This window comes from Aphelocoma coerulescens, chromosome 13 (assembly GCF_041296385.1).
Source record: "Aphelocoma coerulescens isolate FSJ_1873_10779 chromosome 13, UR_Acoe_1.0, whole genome shotgun sequence".
In the NCBI taxonomy this organism is placed as follows: Eukaryota; Metazoa; Chordata; class Aves; order Passeriformes; family Corvidae; genus Aphelocoma; species Aphelocoma coerulescens.
Genome location: NC_091027.1, coordinates 6,511,310 through 6,526,355, shown reverse-complemented (window position 1 = coordinate 6,526,355; position 15,046 = coordinate 6,511,310). Strand labels below are relative to the sequence as shown.

At 52.0% G+C, this 15,046-nt stretch overlaps 1 protein-coding gene across 1 annotated transcript in view; it reads right to left on the bottom strand.

The window, feature by feature from the left end:
• The window catches only part of FAT2 (FAT atypical cadherin 2), a 56,470-nt gene extending 53,472 nt beyond the window's left edge, over positions 1 to 2,998 (bottom strand). The window contains exon 1 of the mRNA XM_069028649.1: positions 2,797 to 2,998. The gene's annotated coding sequence lies outside the window, so the exon portion shown is untranslated. The remainder of the gene's footprint in view (positions 1 to 2,796) is intronic.
• Between the last annotated feature and the right edge of the window lie 12,048 nt (positions 2,999 to 15,046).

The following is a 15,046-nucleotide window of genomic DNA, read 5'->3' as shown; positions in this document are numbered from 1 at the left end:
ACACTGCTTGGAGCACCTGCGACAACCAGGCTGGGCACAGAGTGTCCCTGTCAACCTGAGCCATATGGAGTATCTATTCATGGCATAACCAGCACCTCCCAGGCTGCCTGAGTCACAGCATCTATCCAATGTACAACCCAGCCACTCAAAAATAGTCACACAATGTAAGAGCATCAAAATAGCCCTGCTTGGCTACCTCTCTATTCTCTGCCCCAAAATGGGCAGTTTTGATTACTGAGTGGAGCAGCATAAGAAGGAAAGCTCAGGTAACCTGCTCTTTCTCCCATTTTTCAGCATCAGTGCACGTACATGGCTGATCTTGGGCTGTTGCATTTAAAACCCTTCACTGGAGCCATCCATCCCAAACGGATCAAAACCTTGCTTGAAGCCAAATAGAACTTTTGATATCAGCAATATCCTGTGGCAATTTATTTCACAAGTTAATTATGCTCTCTGTATAGAAAAAGAAACTATTTCCTTTGGTTTGTTTCAATCCTGTTGCTTGTCCATTTCTGAACTACAAACCGTCCTGACAGCCTGCCCCTCCCTGGAGCTCCTACTTCCAAGAATTAGGAAAGAAAGTTTCTTTGCTAATAAACCAGTACCTGCCTCATTACCAAGGAAAAAGTGTGGTTAGAGGGAAAATTGCTTGCTCAGCAAATCAGCTTGTTAGTAGACAATGCAGCATCCATGCTGCCAACCCAGTTTGAAAAATTTAAAAGGGCTCAGAGGTATTTAATACTCTTATATTTGTCCATGGTACAGGAGGAAGCCCCACTGCTAACTGCTCGAGGTGCAGCTGCACTTGCATGCTCCACACGTGGCAAGAAACAAAGCGAGGTGCATGGAGCAGGGAATGCCATTGCTGTAGCATGGAGGTAGCTGGAACAATCCTGTAGGACTTGCCTTGGAGCAATTGGCAGGAGAGCAGGATGCAAAATGCATTAGTTCCTAACAGATGTCTGATTCCAGGTGTTGTGCCTCCTTTGAACTCTCCCTTCGTACATGAATGATGCTTGTTTGTTTGCAGGATTGGGAGATGCACTGGCTTGAGAACATTAGGATTTGAAATGCATCCATGGTGCAAGCTGTAGCTACGGGAAAGCCTCGGGAGAAGAGCAGGTCCTGCTGCGCTCTCCCCTCCACAGGCAGGGCAGTTGGGCTCATTTTGGGAATGTTGCAGAGCATGCTGGAGCACAATAGGCAGATGGGGAGAAGCAGAGACAGAACCCCCTGACTGGGTTAGAGACCTCTCCCCTGCCCAGACCCACAGGAACCCCAACCCCGTACCAGACAGGAGGATGTCCCTGAACCATTCCCGGTAAGGTGAAGTGTGCTGCATTTTAGGAGATGATAAAGGTACACAATACCAAGCCCGGAGACTTTGCTGTCCCGAATACCAAGACAGCCCAGCCTTCCTCAGGAGCCCAATACAGACTGTTTGCTTTCCGTCCTGAAGCTCCGATAACCTCCCAGGTCTCTCTAGCTGCCAGCCTAGAGAGCCACAGAAGTTCCCTACACATCCCCTGCCTGCTCTTTGGCCCTCTGAGTGCCAGAATAGGAGGCACAGAGCATTCCATGTCCTCCTGCCGGGATCCAGGGCACCCTGGGCTAAGCAGGAGCCAGTTGGCCACAGCCCTACCTGCCCAGCAGAGCCTGCCCAGCTCATACCACCACACAGCCTGAATCCCCACACATGCTGGAAACTCTCAGCCCTCCGCAGCCACAGACGCAAAGGAGCAACAGCTTTTTTTTTAAGGGTTTTCTCTGAAGCAACCCCAGTCGCGTGACCGCCGATCTTTGCCCCTCTGGAGTGCTGTGCTCCACCGAGTCCGCCTTCAGTTCCCCGGGAGGCTGATTAGCTGATAACTGCAGTTTGGAAGGGCGCCGCTGGCTCCAAGTGCCCAGGCCTCCCTCCCTGTATTTCCACCTCTTTTATCAGTGCTGCGCACACGTACATAGGAAATAGTTCCTGCACGCCCTGAAGTGGGACTGGGCTTGCTGTGGGATTTCATCTTGTCACAAGGTACCTGACAGTGAACAAAGGTGCAGAGATACCAACGGTGGCTCTGGCTTCAGTTCCCTGGCTCTGCTGCCCATTGTGGAGGGCGACAAGGGCAGGTGAGGAGCTCTTACCTGAGTGTACAGGGAAGCTGGGCTGGGAAACACCAGCGCTGTGACTGCACTCGGGGATCCCCAAGGCACAGCCCAGTTCGAGGTGACAGTGGAAGTGGCTTAACAGGGCATGTGGGGACAGAGTTTGGAGTGGTTCCACCTCAGCCCGGTTAGTGGGGTTGTACATGGCCAGTAGCTGAGCCTACAGCCAGACGCCATCACTGCTCCTGCCCCAGCTCATCCATTTACTTCAGCACAAGCTCACTCCCTGCAGAAATCCTGCCCCATTCAGACACCTGGAGTGCTTCTCTGCTCAGTCCCTCCACACCTGCCTTGCTCTACAGCGTCGCTTTCGCCTTTGATACCTGGAGCCCACCTGCTTGCATTGGCTGCAGCCTGCTGAAGCTTCCCAGCTAAGAGCAGATGCAAACACGAATGAAGCTTTTCCTGCCTCTTTCCATAAGCCCCATGCTAGGGCTGCCAGAAGGGAGGAAGGGACGAAGAGCTCTGCATCCCAAACCTCCCTCTGTAGGAGAAAGCTGCTTCCAGTGAAATTTATTCACATGCAAAAGCAGTTTCACGAGTAAATCTCTGCATCCTCCATGCCTTCCTCCATCCATGCTACACAGACTGCTCCCTGAGTCATTTCAGCTCCCCACACCGGCGAGCAGCGTGCCTTACCTGTTGCAACAGGAGAGAGACCTCTCCTGAAGTTTACTGCCTCTCTGCTCCCTCCGCTGAAAATCCTCTCCCGCAGCAGCACCTCGCTGGCTGCCGGGGGTCCATGGTGCTTGCAGATCAGAGGGGAGGGCTCCGAGAAATTCCTGCAAGAAGGGGTTTTGCCGGCTAAAACTCCGGCGGCACCGGTCGGGAGCAGCGAAGGAGAAAGTTGCGAGGGGTGGAACTGGCTCGCAGGAGCGCCAGCCCTTCCGTGATGGGCTGGAGGAGGAGGAGGAGGAGGAGAGGCATCGCCCGCTCCCTCGCTGCAGAAGTGAAGTTGTGTGTGTGTATGTGTGCGTGTGTCAGAGCTGGGCAAGGACCCAAGCCTTAGAGCCAAATAATTGCAGCGCTTTTTACTGTTAGATTAACTAGCATTGCCATGAAATCCAGGACCTCAACTGCAAGGGGGGGTTGGGGTGGTGGGCTGGTGGAATATGTCAGGTAAATCCCTCCAACACACCTGAAAAACTCAAAGATTGTTTTTAGCTATCTGCCAGGTGGGTGTTGTAAGGAGGGATGGGGAGAAGGGGGTGGGGGAAACCTGAATCTGCCCTCAGAGCAGCTGCATGCGAGAGGCACTTTGAAGGTGTTTGTTGTTGTTGTTTGTGTTGGGGGAGCCCCCAGAAACCTCGGCTGCCGCCAATAAGCCCCAGGGTGCTCCATGCTGCACAGGCAGCAGGGAGAGGATGAAAAGGTGGTCCTGTCCTGAAAAGGCAGGAGGCAGAGGGAAGAGAGGGAGGCAGCAAGGAGAGATGGCAGCGTGGGGAGACCAGACACCGTGCAGGAGCTTTGGGGGATTTTTGTTGTACAAATAGAGCATCCTGACTGTGGGGGAGTTGTTCAGGGCTGGACCAAGGTGAAGGGACATGGACCCTTCTTCAGTCCTCTTTGTCCCTGTCAGCTTCTGCCTCCCCTGCTCCTTTCCACCCCAAACCCCAGTAAATGCTAATATTCCCCCTTTAGATTGCAGTGAGGTTTGAACAGATACAGGGGTAGTTCTCAACATGGGAAATGAATATTCACCTTTAGGTGGAGTTTCCTCCCCCTCTGGTGTATTTTTGCAGATGAAATTACCAGAAAGCTTTCTGTATGGTTTTAGGAAAACAAAAAGAATATGGAAAGTGGAAATTTTTAACTTCAAACTGTCCCAGTAGGTGCCTGGCTGCACCTCGTGAGGCTGCACGTACAGTGGTGGCACTGAGCACAGGAATGAGTGGAGGAGAGAGACAGGGTCTATTAACATCCCTTTTGGGTGCAAACTTGCACCTTAAGGGTCACCAGCAAGCCCCCAGGACAGCAGGTTATTGGTTCTCTGGCCACACTACATCTTCAACTGGAACTTGTCTCAGACTAGTTTAAATCACATGACACCAATCCATTGGAAAATCCATGTGATTTCATGGTGCAAGTCCAAAAAGATGTGAAGAAGTTGACCCATGATATATTGGGCTATTTGGAGTTGTGGGTGGAGGTGAGTGAGAGCAATATGGTAAATTCACCAGAAAATGCAGTTTTGATGGAATCAAAATTGGTTGGGAACTTAGATTAAATCTAGGGAACAGTTTGTACCAGGAATGAAAGAGGAAATGTGCACAGCATGGTGAGACTGAACAATCTCCCTCGGGTCACTGTGGGACAGTGCTGGGTTGGGAAATCGCTGATGGATTTTGTACTACAAACGTCCATGTTGGGTACTCTGCTCACAGCATCTTAACTCCACTTGGAAAGTGACCTTGATTTCAAGCCCATCATGGCCTTTCAGAAACAGTTTGAACTGAATGGGAAGGAGGCAAAAATCCAGTTGGATTTACACGTGCAGCTTGTCCCTTTTTCCAGCTGGTTTATTCAGATGATTTCTAGGGAAACTTATAGTGAAATTGAAAGGATTCTAAAAGTGACAGTAGAAGTAATAGTACCTTGAAACTGCAAATTAGCTCCTCTTTAGGACATCTTATGAGAGGAGGCCAGGTGATCAGTCAGTGATGGCAATGGGAGGTGCATTTGGGAGGAAGGAAAGGAAAAGTTCCTTCCCACAGCTGCATGTCTCATGTCTTGCAGCTGAGGAAGGCGAGAAAATCAGGTATTGGTGGCTGGATTTCAGCGGGGCTGACGCAGGGCTCAGAACAATACTTGTATTATATTTAGACATGCCAAGGTGCAAGTGAGCAAACCTCTGGTTTCAGGGCATCAGCTGATTGCTGCAAGAACCAGCATTTCCCTGTGTTTGGAGCCTTTCACGGCTGGATGGGTGCCTTGTTCCTTTTGCCAGCATCTGGAGCAGTGGGGACTTGGTCTCATCTTGCGTAGCAAGGTGTGAACCCTCAGCTAGCAAGGCCAGCAGTGCTGATCTCAGCAATGCCACCCACCAGCCAGCTCTCCTGTCTGCACTGTCTTCTTGCTCTCCCAGGTGGTGACAGGGGCCCTCTTTCATCCCTTTTCTTTGCTCTGCTGATGAAATGCTCTTTGGGAAAGCTGATGCTCATGGCAGAACCCTGTATCAGGTAGGCCCTGCAGAAATGTTGGACATAAGCTGGTTATTACCTGATCCCCTTACGGAATGTGTACAATATCCAGTGAGTGCAAAAGCCACTGACAACTCTGCCTTGTTGCCAGCAGGTTGGTGGCATTGGGTGTTCCTTCCCACAGAGGTGGCAGAGCATGGTACCGTTCTTGGCTGCAGGGGACTCAGCTCTCAGAGAAAACTTTGCTCCTTGGCTGTGGAGCAGCAGAACATGAGGGACATGAGTGTAGGAGGGCTTGATTGTCCTAAAGCCCACCTACTCCTACAAATGTACCAGCTGGTGTAATAACAAACATTACCTTTCCTAATTCAATCACGGCATTGGGGTGAGCAGCCATCTAGCTATGGAACCCCCAAATCCTCATATTATAGTTAGCTAGGATACTAAGATGGACTTCTGCCTTCCACACAAAGACAAACGTGGTCTCTGAGAGCACGTTTGGATTGGTTACTATCCCAGTGATCCAGGAAGTACAAGAGGCACAGGAGAACTTTTCCTGAGGTCTGGCTGTTACTTCCATATCAGTGGTGGGTGAGAGCCTGGGACTGGTGAAAACTTTCTGGTTCTGCCTCCTCCTCAGCTTTCCTGCTCAACTTGAATTCAGGCTGGGTTGGGAAGAAAAGTGTTGTGCTTATCCCAAGGAGCAACTCCTGCTCCTGCAGAAAGGGGTGGGTTGCAGAATTACCTGTGGTTGCAGGCAGAGAGGGTTGGCCTGGCTGGGGGAACTGTGCCAGGAGGAATGAAAGAGGATGGAGCTGTGCATGATCCCTGGCTTTGTCCTTCTTCACACCACTCAGACAGTCAGTTAAACAAGACAACAAAGCTCCATAAGCTGCCATCAACATTTCCTGCCACCATGTCCTGCTGTCGGGATCTCACCCTGTCAGAAGCAATAGGACCTTTTCCAGGGTGTGGGGAATGTCAGAGCTCCATCATTTGGCTGGCGAGAATGCTTCTTTCTCCCTAATCATGGGGAGAGATTTCATTTCCTGGTTCCACCCAAGATCTCCATGTGATAAAGCCAAGACGTTCTGCTGTGGGTTACCTGCATGCAGAGTTTTGCAGCGAGGCAGCATGTTCAGGCTGGGGTGGGGAAATCACCACGGGCCTCTCTGGACCAACAAGAAACACTTAGAGGGGCCTCCCTGCCAATGGCTGTACTCACTGCCCTGGGGACCAGCCTTGCCTGTCTCCTGAAGACATGCCTGCAGGCCCATCTTCCAGCTCATCCTCCCAAATGTGCCATTCCTGGCCAACACTTGCAACTGGCCCCACTAGAGCATTGCCTCCATGGACCAGGAGGTCAGGGCAGTGCTGTTGACCCGTGGCACTGGATTGTTTCTCCAAACCCTTCTGCCCTCAGAAACAGCCATGATGGTGTGACCCCCTTGATCATCCCTCCTGAGGGTCTGGGAGAGCTGGGGACTGGAATGCTCCTGCTGTGTTGGTGAGGGTGGGCAGCCTGACTCCTGGTGGGCATTTCCTCAGTGATCCCAGCTCCCACTGCTCTCCCACAGTGCCTTACTTGATACATCAGTCCCTCTCCAAAGCTAGAGCAAATGTCTGCTCAGAGGTGTGCTGGGATCTGTGAGTTACCTCCCTCAGGGACAAACAACTTTTGTTTCCCCTTTGCAGAGAATAGAGCCTGTCTGTGTGTCTGGCCTTTCAGCCCCAGCATCTGCTGCCATGCTGCAGCACTCTGTGGGTCTGTTTGCACGGCAGCGTGCAGGGACTTGCCAGGGAAGGGGCGATTATCTGCCTGGAACGGCAGCAGCACTTTCCCCAGCAAGCGGGAGCCTGTGCTGGGGGCGGGGAGGATCCAGTCCTGTGCAGGGATCAGCTCCCTGAGCTGTGTCTGACTGCAACCTCCTTGACCAGCGCTGGTGAAGCAGCTCCAATGACTCAGGATCGTTCCTATAGACCTGCAAACCACCCTGCAGCTCCTAGACAGACAGAATCTATGGGGGAATAAGGGGGTGCTGTCTTGAGAGGGATATTTGGGTTGCTTGGAATCTCCCCAGGGGCACAGGCTGGATCCATCTCTCCCTTTGCAGCAGACCCTCAGAGTGGTAATCACAAACCTTGAATCATATCTCTGTGAGCACACTCAATTCTCACTCTGAGACTCAACCCTTTGTACCCAGTACAAATTTGAACTGGGATTTCCTTTGAGCTCCAGGTTATCCTGGCCTAAAGTCCAAGAGGAGTCCAATGATGAGTGAGTGACTCAGGCCACCCATCATACTTAGTTTTGGGAATAGAGGCTGGTGCATTGCAGACCACTCCCCTGCATTCAGTGCAGCCTCTATTAAGACATCTTTGGCTTGTGAGGCTGAACACTGGGTAGTCCCTGCCCTTAGACACTCAGGAGAGCACCACCATGGAGTTCATGCTGCAGTTGGGTCCCCCACTCTGCAAGTCTTTTGTGTGGGACAGCTCAAACATGACGCATGGCTAAGAGTGAAGGACACAAGGTTGTTGGCAGTGTGGGACTGGAGTCCAAGACTTTTTGGGCCCTGTGTGGGATCACAAGGACTGCTGTGGCATGCTCCCTGTGTTGGCTTCCCACCAAGCATGATGCACGCTGATTCCTACAGGGCACTGCTGACAGATCCCTTGCCCCTTTAAAAGGGATGAAGTCATCTGCCTCCAAAGCCATCTGGCACCAGGACAGAGTCAGAAGCTCAGAGCAACAGAAGGCTGGGATGCCAGCCCGCAGAGGGGATGTCATCACTCTACAGACAGATGGGACCCTGATGGGATGGGGCGAGATGCTGCGCAAGACCCCGGGCGAAGGTTTGGTGTCGCGGGGAAGGCAGTGAAGACGTCCCAGCAGAGTCCCAAGGTGTGCCATGGCCCCAGTGCCATCATCCACGCCAAGCAGAGCCCCGCTGAGAGGCTGGAGCTGCGCGTTTCCCTGGGAGGACAGTGGGCTGGTCCAGGCCCTCGTCATGGGATGAGCTAGCGAGTCAGCGTGTCTCCTCCTCCCCCTCCATCCGTCCGTGCAGAGCAGGCATGAGCTCATCCCAAGCCGCTCGTCCTGCACCACGTGCCGGATGGCTGATCTCATGGATGGCTGATCTCATCACTGGCTGTGCCACCGGCACTGACTCCGGAGCAGTGTGTCACTGCAGTCCCTGACAGGACACCGTGGGAAGAGGAGCCACCACGTCCCAGCGAGGCTTGGGGAAATGATCTCAAGCAAAAGTGCCCACCAGACTTGAGTGGGTGGTGGGGGACGAGGTGAATTCCTTGCTGGCGTGCCCAGGGAACAGCGTCTCGCTTCCAGGTCTGGCAGGAGGTTTCTCTCTCAGTATTGCTGGCCATTCCCAGATGCCTCGTGTACCACGGACTCCTTAACCCCCCTAGTGTGACTAGTTAAGGAGCTGGTCCCCTTCACAGGACTTTGCTGGGTCATGCTTTTGTCCACCAGGAATGTCCCTGGCCACCGTAAGTCTTTCTGAAGTTACTGCACTGGACCCTCTGCTCCCCACCATGCACTGCAAGGTGTGGTGGCTTCTGGCTGAGGCAGGGACCCCAGAAGTGCCTCCTCCTGGCCCAAGTCCTCAGGAAGGAGCTGGGGCTGTGTTGGGTGGATTAACACAGGTGTGCTTTTCCACCACCCTGGCTGAGAAACCAAACTTCAGCTTGGTGTTTGTGGAAGAGGCTGGTGGGGGTGGCAGTGAAGAATAGAGGAGGGGACAACATGGGAGTTTCTTGGGTCTGTTGCTCTAGGAGTTGCTTTAGGAGTTGGGAAAGAGGACAGTGAGTTAATTTATCTGAAGGGTAGAGCAAGGACGAGAGGTTAAATTACAGCTCGATAGTTCAGGTGTCTGTCCAGGGAGAATGAGCCATTCCCAGAAGATGACTCTCTCCCCTCACTGATGCCACACAACCAGCTTGGACTGGATGTTTAACTTTTAGTCCAGTACACTGGATTGTGTGCTGGGGATTGCACAGGCACTGGGAGGTCAGGCACAGGCAGAGCAGGGTCTGCCCGCTCTCTTGCTTCACTCAAATGTCTCTGGTTTGCCCGGCTCGAGCAGAAACTCTTTCAAAGTGGAGGTTAATTTTGAAGTACGGAACTAATTTGTGTTTGTCCTGGTCTGGCCTGAAGAGTCCTGGACCACTAACTCTTTTCCCTAGGAAAGACCACTCCTCTCCTGCTTTGCCTTGCTTTGGGAAAAAAGCTCTGTTCTACTCCAGCCCAGATCTGTTGTACTCTCTCCTTTGCATTGAAGTCCGTAAATGTTTGTCTATTGATCTGTTAACGCTCCATCCCAGACTTCCATGCTCCCCTCTTGCATCCTTTCTCTCTACTTCTCCTTTGCCTTGGTGCTTAGACCTGACACCCAGTCTTGCCTGGCAGAGAAACCAACCTGGAAGTTCCTTGCTCCAAGGGCATTATAAAGAGGCGCCATTGTGCAACGAGCCTTGTACCGGGAATACAATCCATGTGATGATTATCTCGATACCATCCTCGCTGAACCAGGGGAGCCTGAGCCAAAAGAAGAATTTAGAGCTAAACAGCTTTTGTTTACAGGAAGCCAGAGCACGGTGTCTGGGCTTGTACCAATGTAGCAGGAGATGTTGTTGCTGTCTCAGACTGCAAAATATTGATGGATGGTGTGTCCCTGAGATTTCCCAGGGACGTTATGGGAGCAATTTTCCTAATTTCTGAAGCATCTTGTACAAGAGCCCTAGGAGAAAAGTGTTTCCTTTGGCTGACTGGACAACCAAGCAAAGGTCATCAGCTTTATTGACTGCTATGTTTGGCCATGATCACCACAGGCTTTGCAACCTCTGCAGCACTCTGTGCCTTGGGATGGAAAAGGTTGGGTCTCAGGCGTGTTGCAAAGGGCAGTGGTCACTAAGGGACACAGTACCAGCAGCCCAAACCTCCATGAATTTGTACTACTGAACAAATCCACTGCCCAAACTCCCACTGATTCCTCACAGGGCAGCAAAGGAGAAGAGACAAACTTCTCTCCCAATACTGAAGTTACTTTTCAGAGGGTATTACTGTCTTCCTTCTGGGTTTGCAAAAACACAGTCCTATAGGAAAAAAAAAGCTGGTGGACTGCTCTGCAGAAAGAGGCAAAGAGCCTCATCTCCAGGGCTTGTCCTGCTCAGGACTAGGAAACAAACAACTGAGAGAGAAAATCAAAATGCCTGACTGGTCTCCAGATGTAAGGGGCGGCTTGCCCACATCTGGCAGGGAGTGTTTCACAATGGGAACTGCTTTCCTCAGCCCTTGGCACATGGCTGGGGGTGGCTGTTGTACCCACAAACAGGATGGTCCAGTTCCTGTGGAGGCAGGAGATCTGTTTGGGCAGTTCAGTGAGTCAGAGAACATTTACCAAGACCTTTTTGTATCAAGAAATGTGTTTTGATGAAAAAAGGAAGAAGTTAAAAATAAATTGAAAGAAAAAAGAGTGAAAAACTAAAGAAATGCAGGTTGCAGAGGCATTTCTCTAGCCCAAACAGCAAATCCTAATGCTGAGGGATACCATCCAGCCCAGTTGGGATGGTCTGCTTGGGATTCACTGGTGGCCAACTGCCTGCTTTCAAGTGAGCTGTGTTTGGTAACACCTCATGGAGCTACAGTAAGGCTTTGCTCGTCCTTGAAGCGCTTTGTCCAACCATTTGGAGAAATAGCCGAGAAATTTCCCTTTGGAGTTGAGCTTCTCTGATCTGTATCAGTCCCAGGCTCCCTCCCTTCATTCCTGGGACAGGGGATAAGGATTTCAGTAGGGCTGACAGTCTTCTTGGTAAAAAACTTGTGCTGAGAACAGGGGTGGCAGAGCCCCCGAGGTGTTCACCTGGGCCCACAGCATCCCCCAAATGTCTGTCATCTCCCAGTGCCTGCATCCTTCCAGGGAAGCAAGGGCATCTGTTAACCTCCTTTTCACTGGTGGGGAAACTGAGGCATGGAGATGTTCAGCCATGCTTGCAAATGTTTTAAGCCAAACAGGGAGTAGATGGATGAGGGGGAGCAGAGGAAGGGAGAAGGGACCTGAGGACTGGAAGGTTTGGTGGGGCCAGAAGATACAGGCTATGGAAAGGCTGCCTTGGAAGGTGAGCCTGTCCAGCCTCCTTTGCAGAGCCAAACCCTCAGTTTTGTCAGAGAAAGCACTTCCCTTATCGCCTTGTCCAGCAAACCCCTCCCCAGTGAGCTGGGCATGAGGGCTGAACTCAGCTGCTTGAGGTGACAGCTGGATACATTGCTGGACAGCAAAGTTGGTGCCCTCTGAGTTTCCCCAGAAAGGAGGTTTCTCCATTTTCTGCTACTGCAGTGCTTTCCACCACTGCTGCTGGGTTGGGGCTTTTGCTCTGAAGAAGCTCTGGGTACCCACCCTTCCCTCCTCCCCTGATCTGTGCAGTTCAGGCATAGCGTGAGCAAGAGGAAGGGGCAACCTTCCTTGGAATAAGTATGAGAGGCAGTCTGCCAGAAAGATAAACAGAAAAAGGGCTGGGTGAGAGGTGTGGAGAATCCCTAAAGCTGCGGGGCTTTGCATTAATTATCATATTAAGCATTCAAACGGCAAAAATACCCATCTCCATTTTCATGCGCATTCACTTTAAAAAGAAATAAAAATCCTGCTTAATTGCTCCACTTAATTCATTAAAGGATTAAGGCAAAGACTAAAGGAAAAAAGTGAAGTATGATGATGGGTGGTTCTGGCATCCTGCTCCAAACATCCGTGAGTGTTTTGGAGGGAGCCGGGGTGCGAACGTGACTCCTCCGCCCGGTGCTTCTGCCCCCTTCACGGCAGAGCAGAACCCTGGAGCTTGAGCAACCCCGACCACTGGGACCCGTGGGTCTTGGAGGCTGTCTTGGTTTGAGACAAATTTGGAGGAAAACGTCTGAAATGAACATCCCTCTAATAGAAGGCAGATTTCAGCAGCCCCTCCCCCACCAGGTTCGGAAAGAAATTCCTCAGAAGAAAGTGAAAAAACCCCTATTTATTTAGCAAGCAAAGTGCACACAGGCACGGAAAAAAGAATGAATAATGTTAAATAATAAAACCTCTCGCTGTGGAGAAGACCTAGGAAGATTCAGAGTTCTTTGTAGGTGTGGCTGTGCCCTCTCTGGAGCTGGGGGACACCTGCGTGGGCCCATCCAGGCCACTGTGTGGGGCCTCCCAGTGATGTTATTCCAGACCAGAGCTGAACAGTTCCAGGAGAAGAAGAAGAAAAACTGAAGTCCCAGGAAAGATTCTTTCTGGCCTCAGCTAGCAGGCTAGCTAAAAAGCAAAGAATTTTAACTCTCTGTCTCTCCTGAGAAAAGGGGCTGAGAGCTGGGAAAAAGCAGGAAGGTGCTTTTTTTTGGCTCTGCAACAGCAGAACGCAGGGGAGTGTATGTGTCCTTGAGCACAAAACTGCTCTGAAAAATTTGCCTGGCTTCTCTGCCCCTTCTCCTGAGAAACTTAAGCTTAAAGACACAGGAAGGCACAGGATTCATGTCTGGCATAGGGCAGACAATAGGGGATGGAGCACCATAAAGTCACCCCAAGACAGGGGCACAGCCCCAGGCACTGTTCTTTGCTCAGCAGATGCAAATCCTCTCACCAAGTCCTTTGCAGGAGCTTTGCAGAGACCTCTCCAACATCTTTGGCTGCACGTTTGACAGATGCTTCTGACCCATTGACCAAACCTGGTACCGAGCCATCCCATAATCCAAGAGGTTTCTTTTTTTGTTTTAATAACAGAGCTGAAGTGCTGCAGCAGGAGGCAATGTTGACTTTTGCCAAATGTCCTCTGTATTCATTTGCACTGAGCTTAAAAGTAAACCTGGGAGGCTGGTTTATCTCTCAGGCCCATTTTAATTTGAGTTGCTGAAGTTGAGAGGTCAGGTTGATTTGGGTTTGCCTGCATCACATCTGGGCAGGGACTGTGCTGGCAGAGAAAGGATACAGGGAGAAGGTGCAGGTGGGGAGTTTGCTGCCTGGTAAAGGGGAGGGAGCAGCTGGCTGGAGGTTAAAGTTCAGACTAAGGTTAAGGTTAAGGGCAGGAGAAGAGATTGCCCATCACTTCTCAGATTAGTGTGACTAAAGCCAGGCTGGAGTGCTGGGTTTGGAGCAGGAGAAGGACAAGGGTAAGCCCACCTCAGGGGGACTAGCTGTGCTGAGGAGTGGAGGGAAGTGCTGCCATGAGCAGGGGCTGCAGGGCATCTCACAGGGCAGAGAGAAATAGGAACGGAGCTCTCCAGCCAGAGCGTGTCTGTGAGACCAGCTTTGAGCTGCTGCCTTCTCCTGGGGAGGGCTGGGGCTTGACAGAGGGACCGTGTTTGGGGATGAGGGTTTGCTGCTGTAGGGCCCCTGAAATCAGATCCCACATCCCTGAGCAGTTGAGGCGGAGGTTGCCCTGTGCCCTGGTCCTTGTGGCTCGGCACAGGTTTGGTTGGATGAGGAGGCTGGGACAGCGTGCATCACCTTCCCAACCGAGCTCCTGCAGGACCTGAGGTCGCTGTTCCAACGCTGCCTCTTCCCAGCTGCCAGCACGGCCCGAGCCAAGGTGGGCTGGGGAGGGGAGTGAGGTATTGCAGCCCGTTCCCTGCAGCAAGGACTGCACACATGGCTCCTGGGCATAGCAGGAGCTGTTGGGAGGGAAGTCAGGGTTTGGCCTGAAAGGGGAGCAGAGCATCTTCTGCTCTGGGGTGCCCTCAGATCAGTGTGCAGCACCTGGAGCAGCTGGGCTTGGGCAAGGCTGAGCACCCAGACAGAGCTCAGCCCCTCTGCAGGGCATCCCGGGTTTGTCTGACCAGCTTGGCTTTGGCTCCCTCCTTCCTTTGCTTATCCCTCTCTGATCTCGTCGCTGACTGCAGGTGGTAGCAGGTGCCTCGCAAGAAAGCCAGATTGGAGCTACAGATTTGTGTGTGTGCGAGGGGGAAATGGCAAATCATCCTTGAAACAATGTCCCTTTTCAGAGTCTTGGCTCCTGGCAGGAATAATCTGTCCTCCCTGGGCAGCTCAGCCTGGCAGCAGCTCTGCCTAATCCTGCCCAAGTTGTGGCAAATCTGTGGATTGCTGAGCTGTGGGGTGACATGAGATGCTTCTGCAGCCCCTTGGGGAGCTTCTGGGGCTTGTTGTGGCTCTGGAGGAGGCTGGGAGGAAAGGGCAGGTGATATATGGGGAGACACATCTGTACAGGCAGACACATCTGTATGGGCAGGCAGGAGCACTTGGAAGGTTGGATTTGTGCTCTGTTCGTAGGACAGCCCCCATGGGGAATGCTGAGGGTTGATCCAGGGTGGGGATCAGGGTCCATTAAGGAATCAGCCTGATTGGGCACCCATTGCTGGGTGGGGAGAGCACTGACTGCTTGTTTGTGGGTCACTCTTGGTACCTCAGAGCTGGAATTAAAGCACAGACCCCAAGCTTGGTGTGCTGCAGCAGCTGGACAGCCTGGTATGCTCTGGACACAGCTGCTGTCACCCATGGTGAATGTTCAAAGATTCTCAGTGACTTAATAACCCTCTTTCCCCAAGGAGAGGAAGAGGCAGCCCACTCCTGCTCTCTCTGGAGCTGTTTGCAGTAGTTCTGCTCAGATTACGGGGGAGGGTGTGCACAGAGATTTAATTTCAGGAGTTTTCAGCACTGTGGGCTTCTTTTTGCAAGTGAATCTTGTGCTGTTTTGGGCGGAATAGTCATTGTTTGAAATGCCCTCCCAGAGTTTTTCCCCTACCA